General features: G+C 41.7%; 1 protein-coding gene across 3 annotated transcripts in view; it reads right to left on the bottom strand.

Moving 5' to 3' along the window:
• daam1a (dishevelled associated activator of morphogenesis 1a) overlaps positions 1 to 12,214 on the bottom strand; it is a 56,393-nt gene that overhangs the window by 29,824 nt on the left and 14,355 nt on the right. Inside the window, exon 1 of one of the 3 annotated variants that reach the window (XM_018727720.2) lies at positions 10,436 to 10,638. The exons of the other annotated variants lie outside the window; for them this stretch is intronic. The gene's annotated coding sequence lies outside the window, so the exon portion shown is untranslated. Of the gene's footprint in view, positions 1 to 10,435; positions 10,639 to 12,214 lie in introns of those variants that run through there. 3 annotated transcript variants of the gene reach the window in all.

Here is a 12,214-nt window from a genome sequence, read left to right on the forward strand (position 1 = left end):
TAAACTACTTACAATTATTTACCCATTTATACAGCTGCAATTCAGGGTAAGTACCTTGCTCAAGAGTACTACAGCTGGAGGTGGGATTTAGACCTGCGGTCATCGGGTTCAAAGGCAGCAACTCTAACCACTACGCTAGCAGCAACCTCCCAGCAAGGCCAGCTTCCTCTCTCCCTTCGTGCATTGGGACGGAACAGCTTATGTGACATGGGTGAGGCAACAAGGGTGTTGGTTCCAAATGGTAGAAGAGAGCTCACAAGTGTCAAACTGAATTAGAGAAACACCCATCTGTGGATGAAGAGCTCCGTGTAAAAGCATGCGTGCTCCAGCAAGTTTGGCAGACGGGAAGAAATTCCATGATGTGTCAAACAGTGAAGCCTCGCCACTAAATTTAGTCTCACATACCTTGGCCGCTCTCTTCAACTGGCTTTCAGAAGCCCCCCCCGTATTTCAGTGAAAAAACAAAAAAAAAAAAAAAGAAAAAAAAAACCATGGAACCCCTCAGCACATTTGTGAAGGACCATCAAAAGCTACAAATCAACATAGGCAACTTACATTTCTCACAAAACAGCAAAAGGCATTGAAGAAATTGAAGTTTCTTTTGGTTCAACAAAGAAATGCCGTTGGTCACCAGCCACATAGCTTAGTTTGGTATAAACAGCTTTGAAAAAATTAAACAGCACTGACTGAAGTGCACACTTAGGGTTTGCGTTTTCCTGTGTTTGTTTTTGAATTCTGCTATGTATACCCCACGGTCCTCCAGAAAGGTGTATTCTTCCACAATACTTGGTGCAAAGTTAGTCATCTACAGGGGATGGTCAAAATAAAAGAAAAACACTACACAAAATGGAGTTTAACACTGAAATAACATTCAGTTACAGAATAGCAGAAAAATGAGTTGTATTACACTGATTATTGGTATGTATCAGCTATGAAATAGGTCTGACCTTGGTAAGTGATTTCAAAGCAACATGAGGCAACTAAGAAAGAGGTCAAATAGTTGGTGCCCGAATTGCAGATGAATTGGTCACTAAAACTACAAAATTATTTAGTACCAAGGACCGTGTACATTGCATTCATTCATTTATTGATTCGAAACTGAAAACAAAATACGAATTACAATGCCTTCATTTGTTTTAAAAATTAAAAAATTATGTATTAACTGTTTAAAAACCCTTTTTACTCTAAAATACTTAAAATGCACCTCATTTATAGTTTCTTGCAGTCTTATTTTTTGACAGTAATTTTGAACTTTACGGTGCTTTTAACAGCTGCGCTTAATTAGTAATAAGATTCATAAGCAGCAGCTGAGAAAATCCTACCGATTTTCTCAGTGGACATGTCATCCTCCCTTACTGTCACTCTCTTGCTGCTTTTGAAAAGCACATAGCAATCCATGTTAACTGATGAATAACTCTGAGCAAAGCCAGCACCTTCAATGAAGCCACTGATGGATTATGCGCTGTTTCAGTTAGTTTACGTCGGGGTTGTTCAAGAATACCACAAAACTAAACTCAGACAAAAAAAAAAAAAAAAGACTGCAAGAAACTATAAAAAAGAGGCATATTTAAAATATTCTACATTTTGAGCAAAAATGTTTGTTTTTCTTTTAAAAATGAGAAACAAATTATGAATTAACTGTTTAAAAAAAAAAAAAAACAAAAGACTGCAAGAAACTATAAAAAAGAGGCATATTTAAAATATTCTACATTTTGAGCAAAAATGTTTGTTTTTTCTTTTAAAAATGAGAAACAAATTATGAATTAACTGTTTTAAAAAAAAAAAAAAAAAAAAAAAAACAAATGAAGGCATCGTAATTTGCATTTTGTTTTTCAGTTTCGAATCAAAAAACAAATGAACACAACACAACACACACGGACCTGCCAAAAGCGTTTCTGAAATAACGACAGCATGTCAAACACGGACAAAGCTCATCAGCAAATTGGAACAGTGCTCACAAGTCAAAGCTCACCAACAGCAGACAGACAAGTCACAGGATAGCTGCTAAATGCCACAAAGATAGGGCTGAAAATGATTACCACAGAAGTGAATCAGCAGCTCTGTGACCTAGTCTCCAAAAAAAAACTGTAGTAAGGCCTGATGAGTCATTTTTCATCTTATTTCTTATATGCAGATGGGTTTATGTTTGGAAAAGGCCAAAGGATGCCTCCAACCCACAGTGTTTTGCCAAACGTTAAACATGGAATGGATCTGTAACGGTATAGAGAGCTATCACATATCATTAGGTCCAATGATTGCTCGGCATGGCTGCATAACAGCTAAGGAAAATGAGGCCATTTTTACAGGACCAGGTGCTCCTTATGGTGTCACTGTTCCCGCATATTCCCATATCCCAGGATGATAATGCCCCACACACACTGCTGAACAAATTCAGCACCTTCAACAATCTCCTCGGTCTGCAGATCTAAACATCACGGAACCTTTACAGGAAGTTCTGGAGCGCAGAGCACAAAGTACATTTCCAGCTCTTTCATTCCTCAAAAAACTGGAGGCTTTTCTTCTGATGGTTTTGGTCTGGTATTGCAAGAATTTTGCAATATCCCCCATACACAGTTAAAGACTTAAATGGCAGTAAAGGAGAACTGAAGATCTCTTGAAGGCAAAGGATGGCCATACTCCTCCTTAGGTCCTTAATAGTTTGCTGTTCTTGTTATTTTGTCCACTCCATTTATGTATGCTGACCATTCCTCCACAACCTTCTGGAAGCCTTGGGGCTTCTTAAGGGTCTGGTTTAACCCAAAGGGATAGATGATGATTTGTACTAAAGAGGCCTCCTGCAAGAGGCAGTCACTCTGTCTTGCAGAAACATGGAGGAGTGAACATCCAAACACTCACTGGAATGGCTTATAAGCTCTATGACATGCACCATACAAATGTATTTTTATGACCTCTTGCAGCACAAGTCCCCTGAGAAATTTGAAGGAGACTGTGCGATTGAACGATGGCATCATCAGAACTGGTCTTTGAAGATGACCACAGGCTGGCTGCCAGCCTGATTACTGCTTCACCCGAGACCCTTACATCAGAACACATCAGTCAACATCCCAATCATTGACAAGAAATTAAGAACTCAGACGGAATGAAAGTTAGCAAACCCTGTTGTCAGACTGAGTGTCGAGATTGCTGAGTTATGGTGCAGAGATCATTTCAGGGCCAAGGAGGTCATTTTTTTTCCCCTTCTGGAGGTGTCTATCAAAACAATAAGCAGGATGCTGGTTTGGAGGAGGACTTCCTTTTAATGAAGACATCACACAGCTGGAAGACATCTAGACCCTGACCGCAGCTGACTTGCTGAGCTTTTCAGTTTTTTTTTTTTTTTTCTTCTTCTTTAAATACCCCTACTTCACCTTAGAAGGCAGTTCTTCACATTTACAGCAACCTCATTTGGATCTCGCGTGCCTCGCAACAGCTGAGTGGCACGAGACATTAAAACTGACATTTAGTCATCCATAACATACTTTTTTCCAAAGCTTCATACAGTGATTACTATGTAGTATATTGAAGTGACAATTTCATCCAAGGTGACAAAGCTAGACACACTGCAGTTAACTCTCTACAGTCATTCACACATTAAAACACCACAGCAATGTAACAGACTCATACACACATACACTAACGACAATTTAGAGTCACCATTTTACCCAAAACACATCTTTGGAGTGTGGCAGAAACCAGGGCACCTGGAGAAAGATCACGCTTTGTTAAATGCACGGTACATAATCACTTACAGGAGATAAAGAAGCGCAGGTAAAGGGATTAACAGTATTATACAATAAAAGGGAAATTGAATGTTATCTTGTGATAACTGGTGTTAAAATGCGCACAAAAGTCAGAATTTAACAAAATTTGGTGGTACTTCAGCATAAATAGGTGTGACTTTTGAGGGTTCAGGAAAACATAAAAATTACCATGGAAACTAATGTAATTACATATGAACTACGAGAACTCGCCTTACGGGGGGTGCTTCAAGAACTTTTCAGGAAACTTACTTGCACTACTGTTCATGTAAGACTGCTATGTAATTACTACTCTACGTTCTTGAAAGCATCAATTTGTCACAATCCAGACATTGTAATGCATCTTGCACAGGCCTCAAGGAAATTAGTATAAACAATAACCATTATAATTATTTACATCCATTACATCTGACTATTAATGTTTAAATCAAAGGGAAAACCAACAGATACTTGACAATACATTTATTCATTTAGCTAATGTTTTTCTCCAAAGTTACTTCCAATGTTAAGCTACTAACAATTGTTTACCCATTTATACAGCTGGGTCATTTTTACCAGAGCAACTTAGGGTACCTTGCTCAAGGGTATTACAAGACTAAGCAGGATTCCAACCAGCAACTTTCTGATCTGAAGAAAGCAGCGCTATCCACTACACTACCAGTTGTGCCCAATTAGAAAATAAACATCACCACACAGATGGGGCCATGTTTCTAAGAACAGTTATCTAGTACCTTGGTATGCTGCTCAAAACTATTTGGATGAATATCTGTATTGTACAAGCTGCAGAGTCAAAAGTAGGGGCCAGAGAAAACATGTCTCAAGTACTCCCTGCACCCAGAATCCCCAATCAGTCTTTATATTTCCCTCAACTTGCCATTACAGCTATTGAAATAATGTAACCATGGTTTTGTCCAACTATTCACTGAGATTCATGGAGCAGAAAGTGAGCGGCTCTGCTCAGTATTTTGACATGAGGAACTCAACACTGCAATGGAGTTCACTTCGCGCTTCCTTCCCACCCCCTCTCGGCTTTGTTACCTTATCACTCAGGCCGGTGCAAAATGAGGCAGGTGTCCTAAAATATTCATCACCCCAACAGAAACAGCAGCTGCTAAAGCGAACACAAACAGCCTAAAACCAGATAACCATAACATTACATAAAACAAGTGCAAGATGTTTTTCCCCTGACTCCAGAGGGAACTGAAAGGATCTCACCACTGGTACATAAACACATAAAACAACCAACCAGTTTATTTATACCCAGCCTGGGTCTTCTTGAACAGACTAGTAGCCTCTACAGACAGCAGATCCTGGGACACAGCGAATGGGGGGGGGGGGGGGGGGATCTGGGATACACGTTACGTGGTGCTGGGGTGTAGAAGCGCAACAGGTAAGAAGTGGTCATCAGACAAACTTGTGTACCCTACATGCACATAGGGAGAGTCTGTTCTTTCACTTCCTTCTTTAACCCAAATATGTTTAACAACAGATTTCTATAGGAAGGCAGACCAAAATCTACCCAGAGCTGTCTTCTACCAATAACCAGCAATCTTGGTCAGAAGTATCAGTCATGATTGATAATATGCTTATTGAAGAAGAAACAAGGGATAAAGGAAGTCTGAGTATGCCTAGAATGTCAATCATGTGACGATTCCATAAATCCTAACCAGCAGCCTAGGTCTTAGGTGCATAGGGCACCTTTTACAAATAAGGCCACAAAATACCAACCTGGACTAGGCTGTAGCTTGCAATTTATGAAACAAGACAGATCTGATGCAAAAGGACTGGTCACTGGAGGCTGTGGTGTGAGTGAGTGTGTCTGTGTCTAAGGAGGTAAGCAGTGGGGAAGGGCTCCACAGATCAAACAAACCTTGACAATTTGTCTCATCCATCACACACCCTCACAATCACCAAAGAGTACATTCCATCTTGACAAACCTGCCCGGACTCATCCATCTAGCCCGAGCAGTACATGGCCATCTCTAACCCAAAATGCATCAGTGCAAAGTAAAGTCCGAATTATTCCCATAAAATGTTCTGTCAACTTTTGTCTTTATTACCAGCTCTAGCCCTACCTATGCAAAGCATGGTGCAGTTGATGATGCACCCAGTTCTAGTGATAGCCCCACCCGCAAGCAGAGGTCCCACCCAGTGCAGTATACCCCTCCCTAGAGAGGAGGCCCTGCCCAATATAGAGCACAGCTGAGGTTTCTCCAAAGAACCAAGGACAAAGATTGTAGACTGCAGAACCAAGTGCATGCCCGCTGTCCCAAGAAAGCCAAGCCAAACCAAGGGTGAGCATGCTGGACAGACTCCAAAACAGTATTACAGTATTCCTAATTTAGATTATCTGCTCCCTCTATCTATGAAAAAAACCGATGAGCCGTGTTGCACGCGAATAAAAGGAACACCCAACAGCTGTAAACACCATACTTCAAATACAAAGTACTCATTTCTTCAGATTCAGCTACAAGACTCAAAACCTCACAGGGTTTTGAAACCCTGTTGCTGTACTACTAGATAATTTGGGTGTTTCTTCATCAGTGACACCTAAGGAGCAGAGCATGTCACCAGACTAACCCCCAGTGTTGAGAATCATCCTGCAAAAACAGTGAAACAAGCCCCAGTTCTCTAGCACTGCCCACGACATGCATGAAAGACAAAAAAAAAAAAAAAAACCACCACATGACTGTTTATCTACGTGTGCTTGCAACATAAAGGGTTCAAGCTGGCTAATCATTGTCTGTACAAGCACTGCAAAGGGTTTGTTTGACATTTGCTCAGAGCCACAGAAGACTTCATGTCTCTCCTAGGTCACTTGAAGTGTTGGGTTGCGAAAAAAAAGCTATAACCTAAAATCAACACAGCCACTCCACTCCAGTCAAATAATACATCAATATAATTAATAATCCATGAATAAGTTGGATTATTAAAGGCTTTGACTTGGCAGTTGGATATTCCTCACTACTGCTGCTCAGCCAACGACATCATCTGCTGGTCTGACATTGAGCATGTCTGGGGATACCCATTGAACACATTTCACCTTGATTTTATCTGAATCTGTCTGCCATGATCCACTGGCCCAAACACATACATCTCCAATGCACTGTTACTACACTGCACTGCAATTCATTCATGCCAGAATGCCTGCTGGTGCCAACCAAGGGTTTCATGGAGAGCTACAGCAGACCAGTTTGTTCCCTAGAAGCCTGGGATGTCCCGTATACACTGCTTTGATCCAGTGCTGTTCAGAAAACAAGAGAGTCAGAATGACCTGAAGCAAGTATGGAAACTCCTCAGTGTGAGAACCACAAAGAGAAACAAGTAGGAAAAAACTGATTGTTCACACCCAACTTTTCTCACTTACAACCCAGACTTCTGAGTACAAGCACTTTGAGAGTAGAGGATAAAAGTAAAAAATTAACTGCATATTAGGGGGCTAGGACCAGCAATCTCACACATGGATTGCAAGGACACATGAATCGAAATGCCGTACACCAAGTGACCAGTGGTTTGTTTAAGAATGGTGTAAACCAAACAAGGAATGGAATCATTACAGCTCCAATTTAAAAACAAAGTGCCAAAATCCACAATCTGAATTTAAGGGACTTGATTATTTATATACTCAGTATCACCACCCCAAAACAACACCTGTCATGACCAACGTACATCCAAAAGAAGATTTTAAACAGAAAAAAAGTACTGCTGCTGAAGTTTTTTTTCCTTTTTATAAATAGGAAAAGGTACACAGAATTAACACTCACCCGCTGTCCTTGATTTATCCACAACATTACAAATATCCAAAGAATGCATTCCACACAAGTCGTTAAACATGTTTTTTCTGACAGACACAAGCTGCTTTCATGTTCACAAGCTGGCCAGGATACATTAAACAAAAAACTGCACTTAATGTAATTGCAAGTACTGATATTTTTCATGAGACTTTCTGGAATGAGTAAAGCCACCTCAGTTTCAACAAGTAAGTTTACCGGCCCATCTGTTACGCCACGATTGCAACCCAACATTCAACACGAAAACCCAGTGACAAGGTACATGGATCCAGATTCAGCCCTCGCCTACTAATCACAAAACTCTTTTACAACGACCATATCCTTTCCCAGGAAGAGCAATTTATGCTTAAAAGCCAAATTTTGCAGATAGAAACTAAATGTACTGTTCACAGAAAACACCTGACATAGTGCCATCCTACAGGTGAGAAGTAGCACGAGTCGGTCACGTTGCGGAAAAACAACTGCTGACCAGACCTCCCTTCAATTTCCTGAACGAAATCCATGGCAAAAACACAAGGCTAAATTAGTCAGTCAAGCTGCCTGCGTTGCAGTCGAACTCTGGCGCGGTGAAAGAAATCAATGGCATATCAGAGACCTACTTTAGGCAAGGTCAAACTTTTGGGGCCTATGCAAGAACAGGATAGAGGACGCAGATTTCATTTGGGATACATTACATAAGTCGCTTAGGTCATCAGAACACCACATATAGAACAAGAGCCTATCCATCAATAAGATCACTCTATAGGCCTTTGATCTGATGCCAGAAACCAATGGCTAAAAAGCAATGACCATTAAAGCTCTTTTCTCTGAATTTGAAATCAAATTGAATTTAACAGCTCCCCAAACAAATTGCATAGCAGCAAATGTAGAAAAATGTGCCATTGTGCAAGATTATTGAAAAATAGCATTGCCCCTCCAATTATGTACATTGGGAACCTTGTTTTACTCAAGTTTGCCAGAGGAGTCTTAAGATGCCACAGGAAACAGAGCACAGGGCCTGTGGAAGGCAGGTTTTTGAACACCTGGCAGTGGATGTATTTGCTAATTGATCCAAATAACTTGCTGTGTATACAGTAACCATAATAGCTAATGGTTCTGGGGGATGGGATGGGAGATGGTCAACATGCCCTTTTGTGGATCTAGTGATTTCTTGCAAACAGGGACAGCAACCCAAACACAGCTAGGAAGTACTCATCTTTCTGCCTGTTCCACTGAATTAGTCCTGTGACCTTGATATCCCAGATATAAGTATTCTTCTCCAGCTGCAGTATCAGTTCATCCCCACCCAACCAGCCACAGACACTGGAATGGGGAGGAAATTGTTATTTAAGACTAACCATTCCAACTATCCTTTTTCCAATCCACTGCCCCATCCTACAGTTAATCCCCAGAGACAAGCTGCAGGGATGGATGGCTGGGGAGTTATAATGGATTTCCCCAAACCAGACAGGGTCTGGATTCAGGGCTAGCAATCAAAATAGGGGGTGGGGTAGCAATGGGTGGTCTTGGCCTATTACTTGCTGCATGAATATTCAAGCAACGTGTACTCAGCTAGTAAGGGCTCTACACTGTTACCATGGTAACCCCTCCTCTCACACCCAATCAGCTTGGAAGAAATGTCCTATGGGGTCACAGTAGATATCAGTGTTGTGCTTTCTTCTTCCTTCCTCATTTTTCCTTTCTGTATGTCCTTGAAAAGATGTTGCTTTGATTAATGTATGTAAGCTTAATTTAAATGATATTTTCACTCCTGTGTCTAAGTGCTGGGCCTAGAAGGAACAGCAGCAAGCTAACACTGACCTATACTCAGGTGACATTGTACTAAAATGTCCCTTCCACTTATTTTGTTAACATGGTAAGCACTATTTCACATCATTACAACATATATGCACATTTATGTATTTTAGAGGCTATGAAGTGAGAATTTTTAATTACACGTTTTTACTGCCCGTTTAACTGTTTAGCAAGCACTGCACTGATTATGAAAGCAGCCTGTAATTTTCTTTTCTGTCTGTTGCTAATTAATAAATAATAATGGTTAGGTTTTACGAACCAAAGGGTGCCATTAACTGCCATTAATGTACAAGGGGTGACGTGTGGGTTTGTCCCCTTTCCCATGGGGGGCCCTACTCCCCCACCAGACGTAATTCAACACGAAATGAATCCGGCTCAGTCTCAGCGCTCAGAATCCATCATCCAGCTGAAAAGCAGCAGATTAGGCACATGGCTGAGTTCTTTGTCCCCATGTAGGAGAGCTGTGACATGGCTGCAACCCACAGGGCCCTGGCAGACCTTGTGAGGGGGGCAACCAGAGTTTCAAGGTGACTCCCTCCCTTTCGGTGACCTCCTTATCTGTGCCTCCACACCCAGAGATAAAATGCACACGGGGCTCATTCCATTCACCACCATGTGTTCGTCCTCTGAAGCCACCATGTGTTCATTCTGCAGCAAACCTCCAGGAATCATTGACGCCTCCTCCTCTGCGTGCCTCACTAAGTCGTCACCGCCCAGAGACAACCAGCACTAAATCACAGCCCTGCTTCCCCTGCTGTAGCCTGCAGAGCCACGAGCATAGCCAGCCTGCATGTTAAAACCCACAGCCGATGGACACCCTCAGCATTCCACAGCCTGTCAGAAAAGCACCTCAAGTGACATAAATATCTCCAAGATAAATAAATTTTAAAAAAAAAAGTTAAAGGCTAATGCTTTACGAAATGAAGGGCATTTTGACACACAGCAATCAGCACTGAAAGGGACATTTCAACGAGCGGTTCAATGCGTGTACAAGGCAATGCAAATGTCTCGAACAGCCGCGTTATACCCAGCCATTAACTTCGGTACGATACATGAAACCCAGCCCTTTAACAGCATGGAAATCATCGTTACCTGGCAGAATGAGTCCAAGTCTACATCTCCAGCAGCTACATCTTAGAAGGGGAGGGGGGAGAGGAAAAAAAAACTGCTTCCACCCAGTGGTTTGCAGGGTGACCCCTCTGAGGGACAAGAGCGTACAGCACAGAGAGTGTCCCCCTCCCTGTACATTCGGTCTCAGCCAGTCATTCCCCACTCCCCACTGCAACAACAGGCCCCTCACCGACAGACTACTGCTCTGAGGCCAGGGACGCACATAATGTTGCTGCCGGGAGCAAATCCTCCGCCTCAACGCCACACCTCCTTTCAACACCAAGATTCCTATAGGATGTTGTCAGCAATCAGTTGCCACCCACTGCTCGTCACTTCATTGACAGGCAGGGCTTCTGTGCTTTTTGGGACTCGATCAAAGAAGAGTTTGGAAAAAGCAGTGTCCTGAATTATATGCATTACCCTGTATGTGCATGCTTACTTTTGTGTTAGTACATTTGTACATTTACAGGTACACAGTATGATTGGTGAGAGTACATTAATGCATGCATGTTTCTCTGCGTGTGTCTGTTGCCCCATTTCCCCATACCCCTGATGGTTGATGCACAGAGGCTATAGCAGACTCAGGTTTAGGCTGCTGGACAGGACTTGAATGACATTGTTTGTGGGTCAGCCAGACAGACACAACAAACGCTCCTCTGAAGGCTCATCTCTCTCTCCGCAGATGAATCGGTTTCCCATTCTTCTGTTCTAACAGCAGCAGGCAGTGGGTGCGATCGCCACAATTTGCAAATAAACACGAGACCTGAAACAGTCTTAAAGTGATGGGGGGGGGGAGGGGGACAGAATGACAGAAATGGTACATTCAAATCCCCCCCCCCCCCCCCAAAAAAACAAACACAAAATGATTTTAAGGAGACACTTTTTGTTAGAAAATATTTCTAAAAAAAAAAAAGCAAATATGCTGTGAGCATAACTATTCAGTCCCAACACATTAATACCCTGAAGAGTTACTTTTTGCTGCAATAACAGCTTTACTTCTTCTGAGGTAGGTAATTTTGCATACACATGTGATTTTAGCTCATTCTGAACAGATTTGCACCAGGCTGTTCAGTTTGCTTAGATGAAGCTTGTGGACTTCAATGGAAGTAGTGTAGTACATTAATACTGTTAAAAATTCTACCATTATAACAATGTTATAATTTTAGTTTCAGTGTTCTGAGAACATGCAACCCTGACTTGCAAGAGTGATAGGTAAAGTGAGTTTCTCTTTTTATTATATGAAAGAGTTAAAAAAAATCATTGCATCATTTAACTCGTTTACTGATCAAGGCTCTGAATAATCTTACAAGGCACTATATGTTGGAACCATTCTGAGATTTCAGAAATAATTTCTAACTGCTTCAATCTAACAGCTTCAATTCAAAATCGCTTCAATTTCACATATAAGCACTGGTTAAAGGCCATGACAATATAGGAACCAAAATACCCAGAAAGTTTAGAATCCAAGCACAAAAATCATACTGTAAAGTACAGAAATCACAGTATAACACCTTTTATGTCAGACAAGAATGCAACAGGAGACACAAGTAAGAGCAGCTGAACTACAAGGTGAAAATCAGAACGTCAACACCTGGAGACGAAGCCGGACCTGTTCTGTTAGCCCTGCAGCAAAACCATTTTTCCAACGTGCTTTCCCAGCTGCTGAGAGCCACTTCCCGGAGCTTTGCCGATGCCTCGCTTACTGTGGGAGGAGCCTGCGCAACAGGTTCCAGGAGCTGATGCCTACAGGGAAAGCATTAT

This window comes from Scleropages formosus, chromosome 15 (genome assembly GCF_900964775.1).
Source record: "Scleropages formosus chromosome 15, fSclFor1.1, whole genome shotgun sequence".
Lineage (NCBI taxonomy): Eukaryota > Metazoa > Chordata > Actinopteri > Osteoglossiformes > Osteoglossidae > Scleropages > Scleropages formosus.